Source organism: Temnothorax curvispinosus, unplaced genomic scaffold (genome assembly GCF_003070985.1).
Source record: "Temnothorax curvispinosus isolate PA1 unplaced genomic scaffold, ASM307098v1 QBEX01012454.1, whole genome shotgun sequence".
NCBI classification, from domain to species: Eukaryota; Metazoa; Arthropoda; class Insecta; order Hymenoptera; family Formicidae; genus Temnothorax; species Temnothorax curvispinosus.
The window spans coordinates 241,636-269,545 of NW_020222234.1; the positions used below are offsets into that span (position 1 = coordinate 241,636).

General features: G+C 44.3%; 1 protein-coding gene across 3 annotated transcripts in view; it reads left to right on the forward strand.

Annotated features, from left to right (window-relative positions):
- The window catches only part of LOC112462461 (protein Shroom), a 132,432-nt gene that overhangs the window by 58,547 nt on the left and 45,975 nt on the right, over positions 1-27,910 (forward strand). The window lies entirely within an intron of this gene.

A 27,910-nucleotide genomic window follows, 5' to 3' on the forward strand; every position in this document is an offset into this window, starting at 1 on the left:
TGCTCTTATTACGTGCGCACATCCGCATAGAATAATGTTGCAATTATACAACAGAATAAAGTTGTTTGATACAAAGCAAAGTGAGGAAGCTCACAAACCGGAGCAAGTTGCAGTTTCCTACAGCTTATAAAATTTAATATTTCGACGAAACGCGAGTTCCGTGTGGCACGGCGAACCGCTCTACGAAATCCGGTGGGGCGGCGTTCACTCGTTAGAGCGATCGCCCGCTCTATCGGCTGGGCGGAATCTCCGTGAAATTAACGGAGGACTAATTAACGGGAAAGGTTTTCTTCCTGGCGGCGATACTACGAAAAGCGGAGCATCGGTACGACGCGAATACATTATTAACCGACGTGCGCGCGCGCGCGCGCGCACATGTACATACACGCATAGTGGCTCCATTATGAGAGAGCTAATTTACTTGCCTCTTGCCTCCACTATTCACTTATCTCCCGCGCTACACAACCCGGCATTCCAGAAACGTAGCAAACATCTGACTGGACGCGGTTGTTTATGGCAATTACGAGTCGTGTAGCTGCGGATTCCTATCCCCGCTAACATCGATGTACCCGTAGATTCCTCTCGCGACTCGCACGCAGCGATCTTCATTAGAATACGGAGTTTTGATGGCGAAGCGGCAAACACTATGAAGAATTTACGGTCATGACTTATGGGGAATGCGAGCGCAAAGCAGATTACTCGCGCCCGATTGGATTACCAGCGTAGTAATATCACAGACAATTGAGAATAACTGTACAGTTGCAATGACAGCCTTAGTAATACAGCAATTTGTTTTAATCGATCTTACGGTAAACGAAAAGTGTATACAACAAAATTCAGAAGCTATACATTGTGGCAAATTAAAGATTACACAAAGTTGTAGAAAAAATTAGATGCTGATGTGCATAGTTATAAGATAGATATCAAGCTTTTAGAGAAAATTTTTCAAACGTTATAAACTTTATAATCAGAAATCTGATATATTAGATAATCTGATTGTGTGAGTAAAATTTCAAGATTTTGCAAGGTCCCCTTCTTCTCGTCACGATATTACTAGAACTATTTCCTACTCGAACGTTTCTGGCGCATGCAAGAATTATACCATAGCGTCAACGGGAATATCGATGTATCGTTAGAAGTCGGGACGGTTACTCAAAGGTCGGAATGTGCCGGATGTCTTTTCTCGGGACTCGGCAAGATGCTCAACCTTCGAACGTCGCTCCGAATGAGCTCGAAGAGCAATGAACGTCGCGTGCATTCAAGAACGCGAGGCATGCCTTAATCGATCGAACGTTACGATCGTGCTCGATTGATCGTCCAGGTTGGCGATCCCGAAAGTGGTCGACGCGACCCTGGTCGTCCCTGTTACACCGTCGCTACCGCCACCGCAACGGGTATAAGTATACGTTCATGTTCTGCGCAAGAAACCCGCATTTCCGGCTTCTTTACGGTTTCGCTGACCTCCCGGAAAGAAGAGCTCTCACATGTATACGTCCCTGGCGTTCGTGTCGATTTACCGTGACGTTCCACATTCTCTGCTTCCGCGTGTGAAACCAATGGTAATGTCACTTACGGGCTCCGAGGAATTTGCTAACTGCACGCGCTCTTCGCGGCTACTCTGTTTCAACACGGCGCGGCGGCGGCGGTGCCGAGGAATGGAAAAGTGAAAAGAACACCGCTTTATCACACGTAGTCCACAGGGTGATACAATTTTGACATGTTTTTTTACGACAAAAATTGATATTTTTTAAAATAAAACGTCTGTATGACATTATTATGATTATATTATAGTTTAAAACGTGCGAAGTGTAAGTTTTAAATAAAAATCGCAATATTTCTTGTAAGTATCTGTTCTAGTTGATTTTGTCTATAGATTTTCATCTAGGTATATTTAGTTGTATTCATATAATGTTATATAAAAATTATGCGCGTTTAATTTGATTTTACGCAATTTGGAATTAAATATATTTATATATGTTTACATTATGTATTATTGTTTATGTATAATGAGCATTTCAAATATTAATTGCAAACTCAGTCGGATTCCTTCTATTGATGAAGCCAATTCCGTTAATTCTGAAACTTATTATAAAATCAAGATTAGTGAATGAGATTAGTTCTCTAGCTATAGTTTCTCTTCGTTTTCTTGCCGTGGGATTTAGCACGATATACGGTATCATCATCTGTAATCCGCTTATTGCAAGCATATGGTGCATAGTCTAGTTCTTCTGAAATTCTGAGAATATCGCGGTGTCGTAAACGACACCTGTCCTAAAAAAACACAGCTGTAAAATTGGTGTTACTGGTAATAGAAGCTAATTCCCATTGCTCTTCCCTAAAAACTGGCTTAAGGTGAGATAAACCGGTACAATGAATCGCCGACAAGGTCTGATCCGGTTTGTTTTAATATTTCAACATCATCACCGCGTGCCAGTTCCTTTTGTGCTTCAAAGAAAGAAAGAAAGAGTGGTGTACATTTAACATTTGAATGCGTTCATGAAACCGGCCTTGAGACTCATTTACCGCCCGCACGACCCTATAATCTACATTTCTCTTTTGACGACGAAGGTAAAATGTAAACATCTCCATGTTCTTCAGTCAAGCATACAAAACACAAGCCGTGTAGAAGAAAGCGGGATGAAAGAAAGTGAGCAGACCGTGTGGCGAATTTCGTTTTCACTCTCTTATAGATAATAACACTAAAAGCTAGTTTCCTACTTGCATAGTAATGTTTCTAGATGTAGCAACGAAATCTTTTTAATATAAATGTATTTTGTTTTATTCCCTCTATTCTTCCTTAATGATAAATTTTTCTTTTAACATTTTTTTTTAGAAAAAACGACAAATTCTATATGTATATGTATGATTACGCAAATATCCATTTATAAGTTACCAAAAATAATCTTTGCTAGTGTAAATCAAGGTCTCTTTTACATTAGTGCTTCTTTTTTATTTAAAGTTCTTCTGAAGTTCCACGAACATAATTAGCAGGTAACTTAGGAAACATGTGAGTCAGACGGCTGTCTATCTTATATTACCGGTTAATTATGATTATTTATGAAAAGCTTTAGAAGATAATCGAGAAAGTCATAATTTGCAACGCTGAGTGTGAACGAGCATGCTTGCATTTTAATGGACAATTTTCACGGTATTAAATATAATTATAGTCGTGATCATGACAGGATAATCATATTAGTCTTCAGTGATATTATGTCATTAGTGTCATAGCTTTCGTAATGTCGTAACATATTCGATTTTATGGTATGAACTAATATCATTATTGACGATGACTCCTGGATCATCAGTATATATTTTATTATATTTGTTGCAATGTTGCAAAATATTATACAGATTTCACGTGTGGATAATAACATTGCGCTCATTGAAATCTCTTGGAATTTCGCGAAACGTTCCGAGAAGATAGTACGTTCCATTCGTTGAAGTCTCTCCGCGAGATCCCGGGAAACTTCAATGAGCGCAGTATATTATTCAGTATAATATTCACGCGTAAAAGATATGTAACGCACTGTGCGATATATAATTTCGCAAGAAAAATAGTAACATGTATTGAAGAATACCGCATTTATTAATAAATGTGTATAAGTATTAATAAATATGATATATTATTGTATGTTTACATTTATAATTAGTATTAATTTAATTATATCTGTTAAAAATTTTTTTATTATTATTTCATCGATCTTATACAGGACTCGTTTTTTAAACTCTAAATGAGTTTCTTGATGAGCAAAGCGCTGAATCGCGTTGGCTTTCATTTAAATCTTTCACGCCGTTCAAAAGTTCATGGCGCTGTTATTCGTACGATTCTGTTCGCATAATACAATTTCATTGGTACCTCTATACAGTTTTCATTGGTACCTCTCTGTATCTTTAACATTTTACTAGCTAGTATATTTTCTTGCCATCTTAATTACGACGTAGTTCACAAGTTAGAGGCCGTACTTGTAACGACAGAAGCTATCGGGGTTGTATCAACCAGTGGGGAGTTTATGGCCGGTGTTTTTTTTTTTTTTTTAATCGCGCGCGGAAAGGAGAAAGAGGATTGGGGCCGAGGTTCCTCTTCTTTGTGATATCGCGGGCTTACACGGAAAACCGGGAGTCGTTATTGCCACGCGTGATTCTGTCACAGCGCCTTGACAAAGAATTCGCGATATAAATATCTTTCGCATTATACTTCTCGCAAAGTGTGGCCGCGGTTTACGATACACGCTACGCTCGTGGAACCTTAAATATAGCGAATCAAGCTATCATAGTTTGAGTTAAATAATAAAATCAATGCATTGCATTTGACTGTGGAGTCACATAAATATGAGCCTGTAACACATATCGGCAGATATGTGATCGGAATAGCACGCCTACGATGGAAAGCTTGAAGCATTTTGATTTTTGCTCAGCCGATCGGAACTGAAAAGCAGACAATGGTGAATATTTTAGGGCGTCGGAAGCTCTTCGTTGTCGTATATGTTTGAAAATAGATGTTCTGATATCGACGGCACAATTGCAATCTGGATCCGTACTTTCTACTGGATTGTTTAACTTGGTCATCATTTTTACGAAACATTTCACGGGCCAACCGAAAGCGTCGTTAGTGCGATCATAATTCGTTCTAGTCATGTGGGATTGTTCTCGCTCCATCGCACGACGATTCATGAGAATGTGATAAATTGCGGTTACTGCTAGAATCTAAATATGGAATTGCACTTATATGAGATAAAATCGAGAATCACGATGTCGACGCCACAAACCATGCACGTCGGAGATTAGATTTCAACCGCGCTCCACTTAATTTCGAAAATGATTTCTTATGAAATATGCCGACTCAGCGATGTCTTTCCATCATAGAGGCGTACTGTCAATAAGACCAGCGCGCAGCGTGATGAAATTTCACAAGTACGTTATATCGGTAATTCCAACTACTGAAGGAGACTGCCGCTACTTCGGTTTTATGACTCGGGGGTTAACGGTTTTTTCGTTTAACAGTTTTCATCCTCCGATGTTACTGAATCAAGAAAAGCGTACGCATATATTACACTTGTTGCTTGAATCGCCGCAACAATTACAAGAGCACGCCTGATGAATGTTAATAAGCCGTGGCGCCCGCGCTAACTTTATCTCAAGTTTCTTATCAGCGTAATCGTTTATTCTCTTGTTTGCGTAATTATCGCTCATTAAGCGGGACGCAGCTTGCCGCATTAATATGTTGTACAGAGTCCGAAGAAATCCGTGGCATACATCTCAGTACCATATTTCTTCAGGCTATTACGTCGATTATCATTACTCCTATGTGGAAGTCTTTAATTAAACATGTTTTAAAATGTTTTATATATAGCGCTATCTACTCCCGTTCTATCACGAATTGTCCCGAGGCTACTATACGAGAATAACCTCGATTCGACGCCTCGAGGCTATCAATCGTGTAAGGACTTTAATTCGCTCTTCGTTCGCTGCATAAAGATGATAGGCTCATCTTTGCGGAGGATTCCGCGAACTCTGCGCTCTTCTCGCACGTCCTATTCCTCGAGCGACGAAGGGAAAAACGCGGAATGTCTCGGAATTAATTGAAATCAGCATAACTCGGCGGTGAGGCGCGCGTTCCTCCGTGCGAAACGACGACACGACGATTAATGGTCAGGATCATTTCATTCATCGTTCCTTCTTCGCGCGCGGGGGAAGTAACGCAAAGCGTGATGGTAAAGGTCAATGCCAATCGCCGTCGACGCGGCAAGCCCCTAACTTCGATGGGAAGAATGCGATTTTTATCGGCGATCAGCCGGCACAGGCGGCGGTGCATTCCCCGCGCGTTTATTTACAACGTACTAATTAGTGCCTAACTAACGGGACAGATAGAATTATTAATATTCCGCGTCGACCACCTCATGTAACGTGCTTTCACGCCCATATAATTCGCTTAACAGAGAATATTTCGAAATTGTGCTTTTGAGAAAAATTGCCTTCGTACTCTTATGAAATTTCATAGTCAATTTTCCGTGATAATATTGAACACGCGAAATTATTATCAATTAGTTTTATATCAACCGGAACATGCTAGCAATGCAAAACTGCAAAACGTAGATTGAGACAAAGAAGATCTTTTACTCAAATATACAAATTTTTATCCAGTAAAAATAACAGAACTAAATATAAATCTTTCTTTATGCAAAGCTGCATTCTCGTATTCTCTCTTTTACTCATTTAATAGCATATGATTACTCGTTGTGAATGTTTGGCCACACCTGCACGTTTATATCCGAGTTCGTTCCCATGTTCGCTTCGTGATTGTAAGCTTCGTCGCACGACTCCCTCCAAGGCAGATGAGGGAGACGTCGTAAGAACCTTGGTGTATTATATCAGATAGAAATATGCATTTCCGTTACTCAATGAATGAAACAATTAATACTACAAGACTAAACAATAACTGTAAAAAAAACACACATATTTTATACAACCATAAAAATATTTTGTGTATCGTGATTTATTTCTATAAATTATACGTTAAGTATTTTATTTAAAAATTGACAGGCACTCACTGGAAAGAAATCTATTGCAACAAATTATGACAATTTTTTATCTTTGCAAGTGCTTTATGTCAACAGAGATATCGTAAAGCTAAATTTTAAAACATTAAAACGTAAAATATACTTAATTATTTTACTCCAAATCAGTTAAATTGACAGAGATTGACGTATTAATTTAATTGTTTGCAAGAAGAGCTTGTCCACGTTAATAAGAAGCAAAATATTTTCAATATTAATGCCTGATGCTTCTTGAAATAATATATACCATGCTTTTATAATGCGTTCGTGGCACGTACGGTTAATCTTTAGCTATTTGGTTCGTCCGCTGCATGCCGCAAACTACGTGCATACCGGGACCGGGTTTTTCAAACGTCCTTACAGTTACACTCCGCACTGGTCTGCCTCGTCCTCGATGAAAGAAATGCTCGGTCGTTTAATTTCGCGAAGACGAAGCCGAGGACAAGATGGTATCGATCGCAATTACCGGCGCGCAGACAAAACGAGCCGCGGTACTCTCGTGAAGAGAACGCGGAACACAGCCAAGAACAGATGTCGTTCCAGGGAATGTCAGTTACTTGTTCTACGGAATATCGCACGCATTCAGTTCTTCTCTATTCCGTCATTATCAAATTTTTTATTGTATTCTTAGATTTTGTAGTTCTCGCTAGCTCGTTTTATGTAATATTTTTTCATATGCTTTATTTAAATGTATATTTTGTCTTAAATTAAAAACTAGACAATAGAAAGAATATTATGAATCAATGGATTCTATTCTATTCTATTCTGTTTTACAAATTATCTCACTCGCACATAAGTGCCTGCATAAATCGCTCGCCTTGAAGATCTCTGATATGATCAAAGCAGGTAACTTAAAAATCCTGAGAACGAGATTCACAACTCTTTCGCATATTTTAAGAAATTTGCAACGTATCAATAACGGTGATAATCTCCAAGCGCTTGTATGATATTCATGTACGTTACATTAATCACATTTATGCGTTAATATAATTAATATGCGACGTCTTGCAACTTCGTCGTTGGTCGTAACTTCTGATGAATCTTGTAAGGACTTTGCGAGATGGTATATATCAGAATGCTATCAAAGAGAAAGTACGCGATACGCAGATCTTTTCGAGCAAGCTGATACAGCCTAGTGAGTGGGCGAATCTTCGATTAATCGATTAACGATGCGCTACGCGAATTCATTCGTCGGAGTTTCACCAGTTGTCAAACGATTGGCGATATAACTCTCATAATTACGAGAAAGCGTGGCACGCAAGCAAGTGAAAAGAAGAAGCGCAAAATAAATAACAATATCCTGTAATATTAATGTACCATATAGAATCATGGGTAGAATAAGTAAGAAAGAGATTCGCGAATCTTGTAACATATATCGCTTTTTAGTTTCCTTTTTTCATTCGTCAGGGCGAATCAATCCTTGTAATTAACCGTACATGTTGGCAGTTCCCTTATGTATTCGGAGGGCAAAACGCAATAACACCCGGAGCATTAACTGGCACATGCACCGTGCCAATGACCCGCTTCGTTAGTAACATAAACGGCCGTTCGTGTCCGGTCGCGCTAAAATTCCGTGCGCTTCGTTTAAAGTGACTTTACACGCAATCAAACCCCAATTCATCTTACGACGAGGACTTATTGGATGGATCTCGCCTCGGGTCAAGCTCTTTTGCCAAATATTTCTGCTGGGTCACCATGATGCCCTCCTCCTGCACGGCCTGCTCCTCTCTCTCCGCCGATATAACGCGCGAGTTATGCTCGTGCTATCGTGCACGTTACGCGGTCACGGAACATACGCACTGCACGCGCACGGCCATCGATCGTATAACGTATCCGTCGGTGATAAAGTCGCAGAAATAAGTATTTATCTTCGTGCTAAAGCATCCCCCTCTACTCTTTTCTCCCCATTTTCTCCTTTAGGTCGGCGTCCTGCCGCGAGAAAGAGAAGGTCCTGCGGGCTGCAGGCTCGCTCCCATCGCTGCGATAAATCGCCGTTCATTCTCGCGCGAGCGAATCGTCGAGCGAGCAACAATGAGCCCGGCAACTTCCTCGGGAAGATAGGGAAAGGGAGAGGGAACGAATGGGGGGAACAAAGAGAGAAAAGCACTGCGAGTGTGTATATACGTATCTGATAGTTCGACCGTGAGTTATTAGTGTATGGCGTATACCGTCGTAAAGGAGCGCAAAACCCGCCTTTACGCCGCGGACCTTAAAGTAGTGGCGTACACCCTACTCGGGTAGATCCGACGATAGCTGCAAGAAACGACGTGAAATTACGGCGAGGGACTCTTTGCGGCGATTTTAATGGAAAGCTCCCGGACGTGCGGCTCGATAGCGCTTCTTTTTAGCGCTAATCGTTATTTTAGCATCGCTGAGGACCTGCTAAACCTCCCTCTTCACCCCTACCCACGGCAGTAATCTCCTAATTGCGAATTTCCACCGGATGTTCCCTCAAACAAATTATTTCGAGCTTATCGACTGACCGATCGGGATGATCGTTCGAAAATAAATTATGACGGAACATGGTTTAAACTTCGATCATCTTGATCCATCGTGATCAAGTTTTTACGCCGGCAACAAATAAGCTACGGCACTTTTTACGCAACCTCGCGCCTTCCTATTTGCCATCCTCTCATATACGCGTGAATTAGCCGTAACGATTATACGCAAACACACACGTACGGTCTCGATCGTGTCCGGTAAAAGTACAAGTTCATTGTCGCAGGAAGGACGATGGAAACGCTCGATTAATCGGACCGGCGCTGTACCGGTGGCTACTAAACCGGCCTGGCTTCTCGCGCATCGATTATGCCAAGCCTGCGTCGTGCAGGTGTGCAGTCCAGGTATTCCGTTGGTCTGCTTGTTCCTCTTATATCCACGATAGGAACCGAATCACTCATGGATTCCTTTCTTCTACGCGTCCGGCGCGTTTTGTCCCTGAGGAATGAAAGATCGCGGCGATTTCTCCGCGCGCGAGTCTTTTTCGTTTTCGTGACGGACGGAAACGGGTAGCGGTTAACGAAGCTCGCCGATCGCCTATGCGTCCAGCTAATACGATCGATGAACTAGATGTCGGACGAGAGTGGAAGTATTCGCTCGCATTCCTATGTGAAAGACCAATTCCACGTAACTGATAATTGAAAACTGGAGCATGTGACTGCTACACTTGCTTATATATGATATCGTTTGATCAGTTTAACGTATCATTATTTTCATCTTAAATTTATTTATGAAAGATAAAATCTTAACGACAAAATCTATATGTATCTTATAATAATAATTATTTGACCTTCTATCGCCATTGAGAGGGAAATGCGAGTTGTAGCCGAGTAATCCATCATTATTATTACATTATATTTCCATTGAACTTAAATTGAAAGTGTCATTTCTACAACGCATGCTGAGAATAGTAATGATTGGATTGGATTTCTGGAGCAGCACGTGTCATCTTGTTGAGACGACGAGAGAAGTGTCGCCGCCTCATACGGTCTGAACGTCGTCGTCGTCGTCACCCTTTGATGGATTGTTTCTTCTGATGGTTCTGGCCGTACAAGGCCCGGAAGGCTACAAGCTAAATCGAGAAAGAGATATACATACGGACAATCACATTCCTGACCTTGCACGGCGACAACAACTTTTTGAACCCACAAATCATCTTTTAAAGCTTTAATTGATAAATCGCGAATTCCAAATACGAAACTTTTTAAATATTTGACGCGAATAACTCTACGTGTGTTAAATGTCAAAATCTTTTTATAAATGAAATTCTTTTCAATCTTTGAAATTGAAATTTTTTTTATTACAAAGCACTAATGAAATTTATAAATATAAAACTCTATCCAATAATTAATATAATTTGTAATATTTCCAATATATGTCTTTATATTCTTCTCATTATTTCTATTTCATTTCCATTCTTATATTTCATTAATTCATCTTTTTATCTTTGAGATATTTTCTTTCCGAGTATTCTTACTCCTCTTTTCTAGTGTTCTCTTCTAGTTTATAACATCACGCGATCATTTGTTCGAAGATATCGTAAACGTTTGAAAGATCCGATAGGCAGATAGTACGCCAGCAAGGTATTTGGCAGCTGAAATCGATACAATCCTATTAAAGTCGACGTACTTCGATTGCCTTTTTCCATAAGACTGCCTTAACCGATGACATCTGGCCGACGGTCCGGAATGCTGAGCAATAACCGGTCTCTCTCGATACTTGCGGGACAATATTTCTGCCTAGGTGAAATTCCTGAACAACGAGCGCACGTCCTGGGTCGAGCTCGCGCAAATTTCATTTTTGATACTTCCCATAAACTGATTTACGATTATTTTATTCATAGAAATGGCCAAAACTCTTCTACAAACGCGATCACTATGATCCGGGGGCGATCGGAATCCGTGATTATTCGCGACTGATAAGACGTGCACCGATAAGAAACACGGAGCAGCAGTTTACGTACATATACACGTATACGTACGTAAACTGCTGCCCCGTTTTAGCAATCAAGATCGTGCACGGAATTTCAGCGTTTTGCATAGCAAAACATGTAATTTGCTCTTCCTCTCCGGTCCCTGCTTAAAGCAGTCACTTTAATCCGCTTTGTCTTTCCGAGATACGGCTCGGCGTTGTTTATGTTTCTTCGCTTTAAGTCGAAAGATTAGAGTTTCCCTTGGAGCATAAAGAGCGGGACTCTCTCTGACCTCCTGTCGTCACACCTGCGTTCCTCCCGGAAGCAGACAGGTGGGATGCAAATTATTCAATTAACGTTCAAACCTCGGGGCGCGTGGTGGTCGTTCGCGAATCACGGTATGCCGCTCTTTACAACGGCTGCTTGGCTCGCTCAGAGAGAGAAAGAGAGAGAGACAGAGAGACAGAAAGGCGGAGAACGATACTCTTTGAAGTGGTGGCCAGATAGCGTTGACACCTTGATTGGCAGCGCAGAGTTGCGTATCGTGTCATGCACCATATGGAGAAATAATTCTATGACGAGATCACATCGTTTATCTTACATCGTCTTAGCCATCGTCGTTGCTCTCATCATCGATGGCCATCTATGACGAGATCGTTCTTTGCAAGATTCATGTTTCTCGTTCCGTGCTCGCGCGGATAACGATAATTAGCGCCGCGGCCGAGAAGATTTAAGCGCGTCGCGCCCGGTGCGTTACGCCCGCGGAGAAAGTGCCGGATGCGCGAGGAAGGCATCGCGATGTAAACGATTCGCGGCGTCTCATTTCGTCGAGCATGATTCTATCGAGTTGTATAAATCAGCGCGTTAAGCGATTTAATCGCCGATAATTAAATTACAACATACAGCGGGCAATGCCGAGTCCCGCGTTACCGTTACTCGGATCACTGGATATCTGTAATTAGTAATTGACCGTTTAAATCCGCCGAACACACCACGGGAGTTCGAGCGACTCGGGATGCACGTTAATTTGTCACGGGCGTAAGTGATATTTATTATCGTTCTCTCTCGAGTTATTAATTGCTCGCAGCTAAGTAGCCCGTTAACGCTTCACGGCGTATAGTATCGTGGGTATAAGTTTCTTGCCCTTCGCGCCGACGTGGAGACAAAGGCCGCCCCTTTTCTTATTCGCGAATGGACAAAGGATCGCCATGACCCTTGGCTTGTCTCACGGACATTTCTTTAAACGTATTCAACAGAGCACAGCGACGTCTTCACATTCCGGAACACGCACTTTCTTCGCGCATTTCAATTTTCCTACATGCATAAACAGGCGCGAAAAGCGATGCTGTATATCTCTCTTACTGTAACAGTAGCACGTGATAGGTGGAACGAAAAGCGACGCGTATCACTGAGTACCATACACACATCAGTTATACGAAGATATTCGAACGTGCCATGAGGAGACAGCGAGTTAAGAGCTCCGTAACAGCTCTAGGGGACGTGCATACTCGGTAAAGGCGCGGATTATCGTACATGGATGACCTACTATCCCTATACACATCACAATGTCATCCACAGACAACAGGAAACCTTGCTGACGATATAATTTCTATCCTAAAATTTTTCCGCAAAGGATTACTCTTCGTTAATTTAGGGTCGTCTCGGGCATGACCTGAAATCTAGGCGTTAAAATAACACGAAAAGAGAACATATCCTCGCGCCTTTCTCATATCTTCCCCGAGAACGGCTGACAGCAGACGCAGACGGTTAACAGTATCCGACCCCCACCCCGTGTGAATTATATACGAGCGGGGCGAGCAGCGATTCACCTCCGCGACGCGCAGGTGGGTGTACATGGAGCCGAGCGACGAGCGACTCTTGCGCGAGCATTCACTTGCCGATCGGCGCGTATTCACGTGCGTACGCTATACACATGTGTATACATATAAGCGCGAGAACGGTTCGCCACGTTCGCCGCGTGACAGCCGTTGACAACGACGACGGGGTGGCAGCCTAACGGCACTTAGGTCCGCGAACGTTCATCTTATTCAAGAAACACTTTGGACGCGATCTCTTCTCTGTGGCGTGTGTAGGCGGGTTCAATTACCGTGGTCACCCGTTTGAACTCTTGGTCCCCCGGCTTCGATTGCGGACTCGCGATAACTCGAGTTAACACGCGAGACCGGCACGGTGTTGCAGCGCTGAGGCGCTGCGCCGCGCCGCGCGATGTCGCCGCGCCGTGTTTCGCTGTTTTCGCGCTGATGCAAATGCGACCGCCTTATTTATTCGCGACATTGTACCGGACGCCCGAGACGCATGCAATCGGGTGGATCGTCATTTGTGCGAGTGCTCGTTTCGCGACCTTTTTTCCATGGCGCATTTCTGCGATTGTAAACCGCTCGAATCGCGGACGGCTCGTGCTTTATAGAGGCTGATAGCCCGAAACGAAAGAAATGCGCCGCGTGTCGTAATTGATTGCGCGTTCGCTATGCACGAATGTAATGACATTTACAGCGAGAAGGATGAGGACCGCGCTTTTTTCTTTTCTTTTTGCGTCGCGTATATAAGGAATATCCTGCAAAACCGCTCGAGGTTAATGACCCGGACGGAGAGGGAGAGACAGGAAGGAAGGCCACCGGCGAAAAAAGTGTCTCGATTCCGCGTACGAACCTGCACTTGTTGCGCACGATTATGCATGCATTAGGCGTATTCCGATTGCAGCCCGGTTCCAGATTGCAATCAGGTAAAGATGGATTGCTTTACCTCTGTATGAACGTGGACTCGCGATACTATGGATATCGAATGACAAATATATCTTACGATTATCTTTTTTGTTTCTTATCAATGAGAGCAAAATTGAATAAGCCACTCGATGATAATGAGACGCTCAAATTAACACATCTAGATTATAGATCACGAATCAAGATCACGAATCTGCAACTTGCAGAATACGGGCCAGTATGACTCTAGGGCTGTTTATTTTGTTATCCACGCCAATGGCATTGCAGTGACGACAGAAAGCCGCACGTTAAACAATTTATTATTATTATTTAATACATTAACATCAAGCATAACCCTGAGTTACGAAAAGTTGTTCGCCGACAGAGACAATGCGATCTCGAATGTTTTCAGTTTATAGCACCCACACTTGGGGTATCTACGCCAATGGCGGTCAAGTCGAACGAGGGCCGAAGAAGGACCGGTTCTCTCTCCGGTCGTGCGAGGTCCCTTCTACTACCCATCGGACCCCGATCCGCGGGGCCTCACGTGGCCCCCTGGGCCCCACGCTGCACCGACTCGTTCGCTCGATCCTCTCGGGCAAGTAAACTAACTTCGGGATCTCGAGAGGTTCGTTGCGAATAGCCACGAACTCGAGAGGTTTGTTGCGAGATGCTCATTACCGCGCAGCTCGTGAGATACCCGCTAAATTGGTTGCGCGAAAAATATTTCTATGTCCTTGAGACATTGCAATATAGAACTCGTTTTAAAAAAGAGATATTCTCTGAGGAAAATGAAATGCGCAAATAATTAAATATTACAGCTACAGTAGCAATGAAAAAAAAAGAGATAATCTCAACTCTTCTTCTCAAAATGTAGAATTCAAAACTTATATTTATGCTAGCTTTGACAGTGCAAGAAGACAGTACAAAATTTGTATTCTAATGACAATAACTCTGTTCTATGCAAAAATTTGGAAAATATACTTATTTTACATAAACTTATAGGATACACAAAAACCGTTCAAACACTATAAAAAGCCAGAAGAAAGACAAAGAAGACGGTCAGATCTCTTGTAAAGGTATAACTTTCACGATATTCGCTTATGGTAACACGAGTAACCGGCGAAGTCGAGGTCACACTAGTTCTACGTCTAATTACATACCGCTTGTTTACGCAATTAGCTAATTGCGTCTGCTGGAAACCGTAATGCACCGTTAAATACCAAGTATAAAGAAAATTCCGTCGCGTCGAGGCGAGCAGCATTAGCAGCATGTCGCGGTAAAAGAGCATCGGCAATCGATGCTCGGCGCGATAAGGCTCTCCCGCGCCGATCGTCTCCCGCGAGATAGTTTATAAATGATTCGTCGCGATCGCCGACGTATCGCGTAATTCACTCCTCCGGATAAAGCGTGCCCGCGGCGACTCTCCTTACACCAGGGTGAATCGGCTTTCTTTGATTGCCCCCGTTCGCCATATAGAAGCGCGCCCGATCTCCGTAGGAGGTACCCTTCCGTGCCTTTTTTTTTCCCAAGCCGTTCGACTTGACGCGATGGAGCACGCAAGTAGTTCGATAACTCCCAGCCATAGTTACGCAGCGGGGCGATACCGATCGGTCGATACGTCATCCTCGATAACTCCCTCTTTCTTTCTTTTTCTCTTTCTGTCTCCTTCTCTTTCTCCCGATAAGGAAGTGAAGATCCCCGAGGGCGGAGAGGCGAGGCCGTCCTTCCAATTAATAAATTCACCTTGCGTCTGCGTACCCCTCCCTTCCCGCGCGCGCGTGTGTCTCCTCTTCGTACCGGACGCGGCGTAATTTAAGCCGCGACGCACAGCGGGGCGACGCGACGCAGCGTAATAGCGACCTTACTCTAGACACGTGTATGGTTGCGTGACTCCGCGTTTTCTCAAGTCGTCCGGAAGTCCCACGGCGGTGGAGCCGATCGATTTCTCGGGCGCACGCTGCGTTTTTGCGTGTCGATTAATAAGTCCGACCGAAATGTTAGCGCGCACCCGCAATACCGTCGACGCAAGCCTGTCGACGGAGCGGCTGAGCGTTTCTTCTCGATTCGTATGCATCGCAAACGGCAAACCGCCGAGCACCCTCGTGGCGATACTTTAAGGTATAAGCTATTAACCGCCTAGCCGGAAAGCGGATGCCGACAAGGTCGAGCTCGCCGTGCTCCCAGGAAGACTTCTTTCCGCGTTAATTAATCAATTCCCCTCGTTTCTCGATTATATGCCGGGAGCGTTGCCAATGGCGTAACTCGGCTTATACGCTCGACGCATGCCTGGGGCATAATGATATTATTCCTACCACGATTTACCGCCCGATGCAGATAACTGACGACCAAGAACAGGTATTATGCACGTTCCTCCTCAAGAAGAGGCAAATCGATTTGCCCGCTCGTTAATAAGTGTTCTGTCTCTTCACACGATTTATCAAAAAATTCTCTACTGTAACATTACATGCGTATTATTTTGGATAAGAGAATATACGTGTATATGTTCATAAATATGGATATATAGACGTTTTTTTAGGTTTACCGAGTTACAGAGTCTCAGTAAGTAGAAGCAAATTCAATTTCTTTCCTTTTCATTCCGCGTGAAATTAAGCTTCATTATGTTACCAAATCATAGAAGAAAAACTGAAAAGAGATAAAGCACATAATAATTAAAGCGATGCTTAATTATTAGTTCAATGTCAGTTTTAAACAAATGTTGGAAATCAGCAATTACATTGATGCAGCGAGCAAATGATGATGGAGATATTGTCTAACAACGCTCAATCTTTTTACGGTAGTTGCACAAAAGCATGAAGTTGTGCCTAGAATTCCGATGTGTACGTGCACGCGTGTGCGTGCGATGACTTCTCTTCCCGTGCATTTACCCGTTTCAATATTTCGCCTGTGCTCGCCAGAATCCTGCGCGCCGCCGCGCACGGAACCGATTCGCCGCCTCGATAATCGTTCGATTCTTTTCGTGTTTATCGGTACAAGAGCAGGAAGAACTCGCGCGTGGTTGTGCGAATACGAATACTCCTCGGCTCCAGGGGCCGTTACTCCAGGAAATCGCATGCGGTACTACGCATTTGCAACGCGCGAGCGTTACGTACGCTGCGTAGCGGCGCGCGAGTCCCTTGTAGCGTGTTGCGCCGATTCTTTCCGGCGTATTCGCGAGCGCGCGCAGGGGGCAGATAAGGCGAGCGCGATGCAACCGTGGGAGGAACGTACGGGCCCGAGATTCTTCTCGCTTGAGAGCCTTTCCACGTTTCCGCGAGCGGCTTATCCCGCGAGCGACAAGCCGCTCGTTTTCGACCGAACTGCAGCGCGGCCCACGACCTCTCTTCCGGATGCGTCGCCGCTCGCGGTAGTCATTGCGAAAGCCGGATTACTTAATTCTTTAGTTACACAAAAGATTCCTTTAACCGCGCAAACTTATCGCGCAGTCTCGTGGCTATATATCTCACACACGACACGTTTTATGTTTTACCACCTTAATTGTTTGAACGAGGAGAAGTTCTCATTTGGTAAGAATAATTCTAAGTTCTGATGAGTGATAATATGCACTATTTACTCATGCAAAATTAAATAGAAGATAATTAACATGAACTATTCGCGCTGTTTGATATTACATCACCTTTTCTTGTATCCTTCTCTCTCTATATTACACAAATATGTACTACTACATTCCTGCACGTTAAGTTATCATTCGCGTATATTTATGGAAACGCATAAAATTCGCATGCAATGAGCGTAACTACGTAACGCCTGCGCACCGAAAGGGTTAACGCGTGAAGCCGCATAAAGAAAACGACGGATGCAAAGGTGACTCACGTGGAATGGAACGCGAACGATAAGGCAAGGAGTGCACCAGGACCGCGCAATGCGCCAGTATTTAAATAACGTTCTTTTCCACTTTACGATAATGCGCTTCGCATCTGCACGGGCACGAGCGCGTATTTCACCCCGCTTTTAACATACAGTGGGCGGAAGGCGTAGATCAATGTCTCCTCTATGAGCTGCTCTCCATATAACTGTAACGGAGACCAAAAGAACCGCTGCAACCTATCCCTATGTCGTAACGAAATTTACAGACACCGAGGAATCGGCGTGTCGAATCGAGCGCTCCCCGGTGCCCCCTTTCGTTCGATATAATTACAGTGTAATTCCGCTCCATTAGCATAGTAGTTGCGCAATTTGCGCCTGACGAAAGCCTACATGATGCGCGCCTGCAGAAAACGCCGCGCCGCACCGCGCCGGCCTCGCTTGCGATCGCACCGAATCAAGTCCTCTGGAAGTTATTGATTCCACATCCACGGTGCAGGGTCAACGATCTCGCCATTCGAGCCGGCGAGATCGCGATTACCGGCGGCGTGATTCGAGAAACGAATTAGAGAAATACAATGGATTATCTTGGTATCGATCGATCGAATGAGCGAACGCGTCCGTGTTCCTTTTTCCTCTTTCGAGCGCGGGAGATATACAATCCCGTCGGTCCCCTGAAATATCTACGGGATCTCGAGAAGGGGCAGGAGAGAAAGAGAGAAAAGAGAGAGAGGGGGAGGAAGAAAAGAGTGGAGAAATATGTAGATAGATAATCTTTAGTCCAACAAATAGAAGTGCGAGTCAAGAGCGCATGATAGCGCACCTGCGCCGGGATTGCGTTGTGTAAGTATTACTTGTCGATTACTCACGATAATTACTACCGTAATCGGTAAGAATAAATTGCGCATTACGGCACGTCGTTCTTTTATCCAGCCTTTGCTTTTTCGCCGATTCGCGCGCACGCGCGCGTCTTTTGATCTCCCGCTACAGAAGTAACGGCGCGACTGCGGTGAAATTCAAACGTGCACAAAAATCGCGCGGGGGGATTGAATCACGATCGACACCGATCGCATTTCACACGAAGTGAATCCGGGCACGGCGTTTTACACAGGTTCGTGAAATCGATTGATAAGATCGAAGACCCTGTCGAACTCGGAGAATCGTCTCTAGTGTCACGATCTTCACCGATATTTACGATCACGGCGCAAGCTGTTTCACATTGTCCACGAGAATAGCTTCTGGCGTTCTAACGGTCGCACGCTTTAACGGGCTTGCATAATTACACGCGGGTGATTGATCGATCGTCGCCGTCAATGTTTGATATTAATTGCTTCGATCGACGTTATAAGAAACGTTGCGTGAAAGTGCACGTTAATCAGGCGGCGTAATACGGGCTTTAATGCTTCACGCGTAACGTCCACATGCGTGCTGTCGAGTTATGGCCCGTACTTTCAAAAAGGAACATGAACTCTCGACCGCGTCGCGGGCTATGGCGGCGGAAATTATGAGCCCCTTCGCTTGGATACGAGTGCGTGATCCGCCGTATTTCACCAATTTATCTTTTTCTCATGCTTCGCCTTTCTACTCCGTGCTTTATGTCTTCTCCCTTTTCGGGTGAATGCCTTTTATCAGCGGGGAAAGGATATTTTTAGCGATTTTGCGTCATATGGATTTCAATAAAAGAATGTTACACAATTTTGCAATTATTGACTAATGATCATCAATCAAATGACTGCAACGATAAACTTTTTTAGTGTCGGATACGATTCACATGGATGCTCGATGATTTTCTATATAAATAAATAATATCTAACGCGTATATATATGTATACCGACGATCTCGAGAGCTACTAGTAAATTACAAAGACTCGACATGAAGAGACTGACAATGAGAAAGTTATAAGCGGAGAATCTCACGGACGCAGGCTCTCATTATTGTCATCAGGATGCTGACTTTTCCGTAAGTTTTTCCAACGCGGTCGATAGCCTTGTTTGAAATAATTTTATCTCCTGTCTGCATCGCGTCGCGCAAAACATAAGTGAAAGCGGTTTTCCCTCATCGACTTTCGGCCCATCAAATCTTGCATGTAGATCAACTATCATTGAACTAGCTCCTGTCGTGAACGTGCGATAGGCTAACGCATTCGGTTATGCTAATTCAAATCGACCGGCCGAGATGATTGCGGCAAAAGAGGGATTGGATTCGCCTCATTACCATAAAATGACGATCTGACGGATGGGAAAATTGATTAGCGTAGACATGTCGAAGCGTGTGCCAGGCTTCCACCGTGGCGGGTGTTTTCCTGCCTTCTCCGAATGAATAATGTTTCTCCGATTATTATGTTAGTTTTGTTAGCGATGTTACGAGACCGACAATACCCCGTAGCAACATTAGATTAATTGAATGGAAGGACGCGAACGAAAAGCGTAATCGATTACCGCGCGATTATATCGTGCGCTATCACGTGCGTCTGATATCCGGGATCTCTGTTAACGTACACCCAGACTTGACTTTGAGCAGACATTGGATTCACGTAATGAATATCAGCATCTATATCAACCGCTGCATCCAGCAGAACATATCATCTCCCGTAAGAATCGTAATACGTCAACGTCAATTGTCGACGTTATTAGTATCGATAACTATCAGCGGCAGAACGTTATATTTTTCGTGCCTGCGAACGTTTGAACAGATATACAGGTTTTGATATCTGTATCGGCGGTAACATCGGAAGGATTGTACGCGAAAGTCCTGATGTATCAAGATTCGCTGGAGGGGGGAGCGGGAGGATAATTTTCTCGTAAATCCGCCGTTAGCCGAGGAGTCCTGTGGCATTCCTCAAAGCGCGGATAAGCCATATCTCACGCAGCTGGATCTGTCCTCCGCTGCCATATAGATTGTGAATTAGTAGCGAGGATTCTTTCGCCGTGGCCTCATCTACGGCCAATCGACTACCTACTCGTCCACTTCACGAGAACACGAGGCAGGACATCGTCCGGGTATTCACTGGCGCGCGAGCAGCCTGATACATGACACGCGATGCAGCACCGTACTCGGATATACCGCGGCATCGAATAGAAGATATACGACACGCGCGAACGTTGTACGAATAACGATTTACACCGCGGCGCTAAACGAGGCTGCGACGTAATGATCAATTTCGCGTATCCTCCGCTTACTAACGGCCGCAAATCAGGCGCTTCTCAAGGGGTATCTATATTCGACATACTTATTCCACGCTGGCAAAAATAAATTATGGCTGTATAGACATAGACCGGTAATTAAGCAGCGCATAAAGTATTGGGGCATTTATCACGAGACCGGGAGGGAAGAGAGTGTAGGGAGAGGAGGCTCGCTAATATCGAGATATGGAAAGCGCTCGCGAGCGCGGCCATGGGATGAGAAGCGAATTTCTCATCCGTGCGTCCTACGCCAGTGAGGCTGCACCACTTCTGAAGGCGTGCAGGGCGTGCTTCGAGAGAGATGCTCGTACGGCCTGTATTTTCAGCGCGACACGCCGGTACCGGCGATGGCTACCGTTGGAATCGAGACGGCGCGGCGGGAGAGAGAGAGGCGCGACGTGCGGCGACGGGCCCACGCGAGAGATGCGAATATTGCGAATCCGCCGCCAACGCGGACACGCGCGTTCCGTAAAAGCCGGATCACACACAATTCTGGCCGGGGAAAAGAATCGGAGCCGGCTCCGGATTTCCATGAGCGGCCCACGAGATGCCAGCGAGTGGCTTCTGTTGTCCCGCCCTGGTTCACACCTTCCACGTAGCGCTCTACCTTCTCTTGCCCCCTTATGCCCTCTCGTCTACCTTCCTTTACATTTACACATCCTCCGGCCTTCCACCTTCCATTCGCCGGCCTCGCGCACTCATTCGCCCGCTCGCGTGTGCCAGCCTCGCATTGAATTTACCGCTTCGTGCTGCCTCGAGAGAACCAGACAGTTCGGCGATAAGCCACGTACAGTGTCGTATGTCTCCTCCACATTCTACGATCGGTTGAAATTCTTCTGCATTCCCCATCAAGTTCTTTTCCTTTCCCCCGGACCAGATATCAGGAAATATCGACGCGATATAAGACAACCTACGCGGGTTTCGCTGACCTTCATTGTTCCCTGAGTGGCCGTTGGCCATAATTTCCATTACTGACATTTCGCGAGTCTTTTCTTGTACCGGTTTCTTACGGAAAATTCTCTTTTAAATCAGACAATGTAATAAATAAAGTCTAAGATCTTACGAATTAAATTTTTCGGATCCTAACAGAAAAATAAAACTGTATCTATCAAGGCTTCATAATTAACACTGAATCCGTTCAAACATGTAAAATAAAAGATAAAATTTTACTCGTATCTTTTGATAATTAATAATTTGTGACGAAATTGCACGTGGTAGCACGTCATCAGGCTGCGAATTTACATCTCTGAGTCACGCTGGACGAGGTCCAACCCGATTTCTAAAAGCCTTCCTCGTATATGGCAGATTGTTCTCCGGAATTACGTGTATACGGGTACCCAAGTCAACGAACTCAACGTGCATTAATTACATGATGTAACGCTTTCGACCCCACTACGAATTCACTCGTGTACCTTCTCTTTCTATTCTTAGCTGAAAACCAAAAGAGCACCGCTTCTCTTTTTCTTCGATTTTAGCAACTCTCCGCGACTCGCTTTTTTTCTCATTGAGACCACCTTAGCAATGAATGTCAGCAAAGCGGAACATTGGAACGTAACATACTTTCGTGTGCACGCACATTCGTCAGTGTGGAAACAACAAATAATACCCTTTGCAGGTTACAGTATATGGTTATTAGGTTTTACCGAGCATAAAAGTACGTATTACGAATTAGGTAACAAGATATCCCGTACACGTATCTGCTCACTAGTAACATAATAACTGGCTGATAAAATACGACCGCCCATGCTGAGAAAATCAGTGCACGTTTAAGATAAGAAGTTATCTGTTTTGAGAGAGCCCGTAGTTCCAAATTCATTAATATTCCCAGCAAAATTATTTTACCAATAAGTTAACAGAGTCGTAAGCTAACGGTACATACATATTTCACATATAAGTGACGGCGCGCATAATAGATGAAAATTGTTTTAATTCTCTAATTGTAAGCTACAATGTAGTTATTAAATCACATCTCGCAATGCATTCCGAGATGCGTTCCCACTATGCGAGCGTAGACCATCACTAATCATAAAGAGTATGTTTTACGCTCTGTTCGCTGGTAATTGTCGCGCGTGAGACTCTTGCTCTCGTGCTTGTCGGCGGGAAATTAAAGGGGAATATCGAGGTGACAATCTTCCTTCCTCTATAAACGTCAGTCTTATTTACTCGCGTGCTCGTGGGAAATGATTTCCGGCAAATTTATCACGGTGCAACTCGACATCACGATGATACCATCATCAATGATACCCTCACATTTATTTACATATATTATAAAAATATTTTTTAGGCTCTAGAGTTTATCCATTTCTCCGAGCCTATCCATTTCAAGGCAATGGATTATATAATATATTAGTTCATTTGTAATATATTTTTATATTTTTAATCTTTAATGTTTTAATTTTTTTATAATAACTAGAAATTGATGATATATTCAGATATTTCATGAGATACAGACCACTTTACCGCTACATTAATTATCATTTTAAATAAAAATTTTGATATGTCTAATAATTATTAGAAAAAGACTGTTCTTGACTCTTTTATAACATCTCATTTCTCCTATACGTACATTTTATTAACGTTTGTAATATAATTTTTACAAATCCATTGCCTTGATATTGAAATTAAAAAATCACTCACCGGCCGATGCGCAACAGCGGAGTTATAAGCTGCAACCCTGCGTTGATCTGTAACACAGAAATATTTTTACATTAAAAACAGCGTCCAAGATAATCAAAATTTCAAGTAAATAATTATTATCGCGCCCGTTAAATTTTTAAAACATTTTAACAAATATCTGATTTTAAAATGTTAATGCAAATAATGCAAGAAATAATCGCGACCGCCGCAAGCGGCCGCATATTTCCGCATTAACTCGTTCGCATAATAAATCCGCGGATAAATCGTGGCAAGTATGATATTGCGACCGTGCGAATAAGAGAGAGACGCGACGTTCGCGACGTAATATCTCTTTCTCGCATGTATGCCGGAGATCGGACTCCGTTACTCCGAAATTGCGCCGGAAGCCGGAGTTAAACATCGAAAGTGGCGGAATCCGCCACAGGACAGCAAAATAATAAACGAATTACTCACCCCACGGTTGCTCCGCCGTCGCCCGATGCCTCCCAGGCCCCCGCCTCCTCTGCTCGGTCCTCCTTCGTTGTCGCATCTCCGTTCGGCGCACTCACTCACGACGCGACGCGACTCATTCACGAGCAAAAATCGACGATATCGTCGCTTATGATCGCGCGTCACTTTGCCCGGCACTCCCGGTATTAATCTCGCGACGCGGCGCGTACTTTCTTACACGGCGACGGAAGAATTACGTCGGAAAAGCTACAATCGAAGCTGTACGATCCTCTCGACGCCCATCGGCCCGTGATGTCGTCCCGCAGGTAGACGCTAACATGGCGGAGAGAATTTCGTAAATCGCGCGGCCAACTTCACTCGCCACAGGAGCAACCGTCGCGAGAACGCTACTTGCTGCTTGGTCAGGGCTGCGTTCGATAACTTATTCACTCGGGTGCACACCAGCGTCGTTCTGTCCTTGTTTCAATTTTTAGTAAATAACGAAGATAGAATCAAACGCAATTAAATCATCGATTTATGCGAATATTCACATAACGTGTCTATCCGCCACGATCGCCAAAACACGATTAAACGAGATTAAACGTATGACGTTAATAGAGACTCTCTGATCGTGCAATTAAACACGTCGGTCGTGGCGTTGGTTGCTCGATTTAGCGTGGCGCTCGTATTCTTTATCCGTATTCTGAAAACGACGGCAGCTTCATTCTGAAGCCGAAGCTGGAACGATCGATACGCGAGTCAAGTTGACGGTTGAGAAGAGCGAGACCGATCGAAAGTCAATATGTACATTACCGAATGCGACATACCTCGGTATCCGTATGAATTCCTCGAAACGCATGTATTTAATGAACATGTCGATGTACCATAGTTTTTCTAAACCGTCGGACCCGGCAATTTATGTATCATTCGGCGCTGTATTCCGAAAATCCGAAATTTCTGAGAACAGCGAGAGCGGAGATGAGTGCGGAGACGCGGCGCCGCGTCAACGCGAGAGGTGGGAATGGAAGGGGGGTAGGGTGACACGGAGCGCGTTCGATGTGCGTAATCAGCCTACCTCCCCTCCCCACCACTCGTGTTGCCGCGCGCGCCGCACGCCGCGTCAACAGCCCTCAATGCCCTCATTTTGGTATTTGGTTTTGCATCGTTGTTCCGACTTTTATACGCGCATGACGTGAGATAGCGACGCGCTAGCATGCGCCTTTCGTCGTCTATTCCTCCGTTCTTCCTCCGTTCCGTTTGCTTCTCCGAACCGCGCGACGCGCGTGCGAATGCGCCTCACGACCGCGGAAAACAGGCGCGTATGACACGTAAGTGCGCCAGTGAATGAACGCACGTAAACGTCGTAAACGAGCGTCGGCGTACTTATATCCACCGACGCGTTCAGATCGCAAAAATTAAAGGACTGAAGTAGATTGAAGACGCGTCTCGTCGATCCGCGATGATCCTTGCAATTCGTGCCGTGATTTTTGTTCTTCTGCCTCTGTCTCCCTTTTCCCTTCGGCCCGCAAGCATTTGCCGAATAACCAAAATCGGCGAGTCGTTCCTTCGCCACATTGTTGCAATTTGCAGTAATGATCACTCACGCGGCGTATTCCCGTTGGCAGTCGATGTCGGAAATTATACGCTGCGCCGGTGTTGCGTGCACGAAAAGAATAATACGGGAGTCGCGCATCCAGCAGCAACCGATAACTCGTACTACGAGACGTAAAGAAAAAGAGAGAGATAGTCGACGTGGGCGTGCATGGTTGTTGGAAGCGGTATATGTATATGAGCTCTTTGCTCCGACGGCGACGAAGCGCCAAGCGGTAATTGAATCGCGGCGCGGCTTCCTATCGCGGAAGTCTCTATCGCGATTCATTTCGTTATGAAATCCAATATGTCGAGCGTGGCACACTAGCCTACAATTCGTGCGAGAGGAACGTGTTCCGCGCGAATCGAGATACGAGAAATGGACTCTCCGAATCGAGAAAATATTGGAATAGTGGTATTCACATCGCGCGTCATTAGGGTGTCGATCAGGGTGCCTTCGCGATTTTCTCTCATGCATTTGTTTCGTCTCTCTCGTTTCTCATTATGCGAAATGAGAAACCGCGACGCCGACAGTCGACACGCCCACCGTTACAAAACCCAATTTAACGCACGCTAGCTAGTTGTCGAATTCCTAATATGCGGCTATTGATAGCTTCACGTTCAATTGATTAGTGGGAAAACAGATTTCGCTAATCAGGCTGTTACGTGTACATTACAAGGCGGATATCGTGTTTTGTGGGCTATTTTGAGATACGGTCATGTATACGAGTCACAGAATTACGCGCAAGAATTACAACCGTCTATGGTTTATTATTTTATTGTGCTAACCTAACCTGATTGCGGCGGCCGCGCGCGACGACCGGTGCATAATAAATCCGCTACTTGCGCGCTATTGTAGTCGGAGCGATCGTAATTTCGATACTTCACGGCCCGGCTTATTAACAACCACCTGCCAGATATTTTAAGAAATATCGATTATTATTCGCGTACCATGGTGTACTTTCGCTTATTACGAAACCGCTCCGCGCTCCAGTATTTAACGATCGCCAACATGCCGGCGTGCGGGCGTCCTAGGTCCTAGCGTTCGTGATGAGAGTGGCTCCGGGTATACGCGTTGCGTGCCGTTGAGACTTCTCTTGCAATTAGGAATCATCGCTGAGCGAAGTCGGAAACTTTCGTAGGTCGCGTGGGTAAAAATCGGCAATGCCCGCGCGGTGCCTACTGCCTCGGGGGGCAGTCGATTTCAGGACGTTTCGTCGCACGTAAATCACGAAAACCTAACCTAACCATTAGCATTCTCGGAGATGGTCTTCTCGCTCGCCGCTGGCAGATTTTTTCCTCTGCTTCTTGTATCCCACGTGACGCAAGATACTATGGGAAAACGATGCGGAAACGTTTTGATCGAGACGAAACAACATTGTTAATATTTGACCTGAAAATGGAATTAATCATGTCCTAGAGAATATGGTGCAGTACGTAAACACTTGTGACTCTTCGATCTCAAAATGCTTGACTTGATCAGTAATCCTCGTTGAGCAATCTGATTTCGAATTAACGGATGGCACTGCGGTGGTTTCGTTAATTGCTGGCGAGAAAAGGATTCATTATTTTTGACAATTTAAATATTGGCCACCCATCCCTTTTAACGTTAACTTAAAAGCGTTATTGCAATCGTTCCGGGAAGAGATATTCACAGGCGTTTTATAATTCATTTAAATGAGCCAAAGTGCTTTCCGCGCGTAATTTATGATTAATCGACGACGATTTAAATTAATTGCAGAACAGATAAAAACCTGCTCGGTGAAAAGTTAAACGTATTCCTACCTGGTGATATCTTCCGTGTTGCAGATATGCGATTTCTATTTTACTTTTTGGCATCCGTGTTCCTCGTTAAAAGCTGTCATCATTCACGCGCTCCGGAGACCCCTGACTCGGAAATAGCGTTATCTATCAGTCTCATCAATCATCCGGAGTGTGCCTCTATTAACGCGACTCATTACTCCTCTGTCGCCCGAGAGTTAAATGCCACGTACACGTGTCTCTAAATTCGCCCAAAGATTAAATAACTATCAGTCGTAAGACGTTTTCCTCGGATTTTATTTTATAACCGATAGCATTAAGCCCCTACAATCTCGCACCTATTACCAGATAATGTAAATTTTCCTGCGAACAAAGTGAGATTAGTCGTACGACGTTGCTCGTACATCTACGTTAATCGCGATCGTTTACGCTGCTAAAGAAACATTCACGATGATGTATCACATAATGTCGAAAAATTCACGTTGAGTCCCGAGCGTGGAAAGCAAGGGTTGAAACCGGTATAATTTCCATGAGCTCAATTAGCTGGCGAGAAATATGTCTGCCGTACGCTAATCACATTACATTTACATTTTGTGCAGAGGTATAAACATAATTTTTCTGTGTTCTTATCTCGAAATCTAGATGCGTCAATATCCAGATAAAGTTCAAAATGAAAAAGGAGGAATCGTTGCGCGCAGCATTATGATTTATTAGTAACACGGGAGATTAAATCGTTGGATTGATAAAATGTTCACGTAACATTTAATTTGCATGCACGCGTGCTACCTCATAAATATGTG